Source organism: Apium graveolens, chromosome 6, assembly GCF_009905375.1.
Source record: "Apium graveolens cultivar Ventura chromosome 6, ASM990537v1, whole genome shotgun sequence".
NCBI lineage: Eukaryota > Viridiplantae > Streptophyta > Magnoliopsida > Apiales > Apiaceae > Apium > Apium graveolens.
Genome location: NC_133652.1, coordinates 217,769,471 through 217,771,785, shown reverse-complemented (window position 1 = coordinate 217,771,785; position 2,315 = coordinate 217,769,471). Strand labels below are relative to the sequence as shown.

General features: G+C 42.9%; 1 non-coding gene across 1 annotated transcript; it reads left to right on the top strand.

Annotated features, from left to right (window-relative positions):
* The first annotated feature begins 1,370 nt into the window (after positions 1 to 1,370).
* LOC141669288 (small nucleolar RNA R71) lies at positions 1,371 to 1,477 on the top strand. Its single transcript, XR_012553575.1, has one exon. It is a non-coding gene; the product is annotated as a small nucleolar RNA R71 (small nucleolar RNA).
* Positions 1,478 to 2,315: the final 838 nt, after the last annotated feature.

The window sequence follows — 2,315 nt, the reverse complement described above, 5'->3', positions numbered from 1 at the left end:
TCAACCTTGACCAAGACATCCTCCACAATACCTCGCAAATATGTAATAGAACAGTCAGCCAACTGCAAAGTCATATACGTCGGTTTAGGATCAGGTAGATCCAACTACTTGAAAATTGAAAAAGGCATCAGATTGATGCTAGCTCCCAAATCACATAAGCATCTGTCAAAAGACACTTTTCCAATAGTACATGGAATGGTGAAGCTTCCTGGACCTTTAAGCTTCAGAGGTAACTTCTGTTACAGCACAGCACTGCATTCCTCCGTGAGAGCGACAGTCTCTAAATCATCTAGCTTCACTTTCCGGGAGAGAATACCTTTCATAAACTTTGCATAACTAGGCATCTGCTCGAGAGCCTCGGTGAAAGATATGTTGATATGCAGTTTCTTGAACACCTCCAGAAACTTCTCAAATTGCTTGTCCAGCTTTTTCTTTCTGCAGCCGCTTAAGAAAAGGTGGTGGAGGATAGATTTGTTTCTCCCCTATATTACCTCAGGCGGAGTGTGCTCAACAGAAGTCTTCCTTGGTTCCACTTCTTCATCTTGTTGCACTACTTCTTCTCAGCCCCAACTTCTTCAGTTAACTCTTGAGTTTTTTCGGGATTCGTAACCTTCCCAAACCTCAAAGTGATTGCCTTTACCTGCTCCTTAGCTTCCCTCTTTCCTGGCACTTCAGTGTTACTAGATAGTGTACTAGGCTGTCGATTTAGCAAGGCATTGGCAATTTGACCAATTTGATTTTCCAAGGTCTTGATAGAGACAGCTTGACTCTTGCACATAAGCTTCAACTCCTCTAATTCAGATTTTTCATTGCTTGTTGTAGCTGGAGTTGTTGTCTTGGTGCATACTGCGGTCGCTGAAAACCAGGGGGTTGTACTGCTTAGTTGGATATTGCTGGTAAGTCTGTTGAACCGTATTCTGAGCGTTGCTCCAACTGAAATTCGGATGATTGCGGTTGTTAGGATGATAGGTGGCTGGCACAGGTTGCTGCGATTGCTGGAAGTTGCTCATAAACTGAGCTGATTCACTAGAAATTGTGTACTGATCAGTCTCGTGGGCTCCAGCACATAGCTCACAGACACTAGTTATTTGATAACTCCATAATTCGCCAAGGTGTCCACCTTCATCGTCAAAGCCTTTAGTTGGGCAGCGATATCAGTTGCTGCGTCCAACTCCAGAATTCCTGCTACTTTTCCCTAAGTCAGTCTCTGAGAAGGATTTTGGTACTCATTAGCAGCCATCAGTTCAATAAGTTCATAAGCTTCATCGTAGCTCTTAACCCACAAGGCTCCTCCTGATGCTATATCAAGCATGGGTCTAGAAGTAGGACCCAATCCATTGTAGAAATAGTTGATAATCATCCAATCAGGCATGCCATGGTATGGGAACTTTCTTAGCATCTCCTTATATCGATCCCAAGCCTCACACGGAGATTCTCCAGTTTGTTAAGCAAATTGAGTAAGAGCATTCCTGATTGCGGCAGTCTTCTCCATGGGGAAGAATTTAGTGAGAAACTTTTGAGCAAGATATTCCCAAGTGGTGATAGACCCTGCTGGTAGAGAGTGTAACCAGCACTTAGCCTTGTCCCTTAGAGAGAATGGGAAGAGACATAGTTTGATAGCATCTTCTGTCACATCATTGAACTTGAAAGTGTCGCAATCTCGATGAAACTGATAAGTGGCATTTTATACCACTTAGAACGTCTTATAATGGCTTGAATTGATGTCTTGAAATCAAGTAATTTATGTATTTGATGCGTTTTCTAGTGTTTTGCATTTCAGGGTATAACTGCGTATGTAGGAAGAACTCATCAGAAATAAGCCTAAGGAAGTGCTTGGCATTGGTGTTGGGAAGTTAGGAGAGAACGCAGCAGAAATCGGGAGCAGAATGAGAAATTTTCCAGTCCTGCTGGGCGCCCGCTCAGGGATGCTGGGCGGCCGCTCAAGAGCTTGGGCGTCCGCTCAGGAATGTGAGCGGCCGCCGTCAGGGTCGAGAATTTATATACTGATTTTTTATAATCCTTATTTTGTTGGATTTTTGAGACGGCTGGTTCGTGGGCTTCTATATAAGTAGTTTCAGAGACGTTTCACAAGGGTTATATCAAGCAAGGAGCAAGGAGAGAAGGAAGAAGACCATTTTAGCACATCGCAATAAAGAAGAGGAAGCATACATTTTCTTAGAGCCAAAAGTTCGCAAGTAGTATAAGATATAAATCAGATTCGTTCTCATAGAGACTGTATTGGTTAACTAAGTAATTCACGCACCTAAGCAACAATGTATGGTTATCATTCAATGCTAAGACGATAACAAATTGAG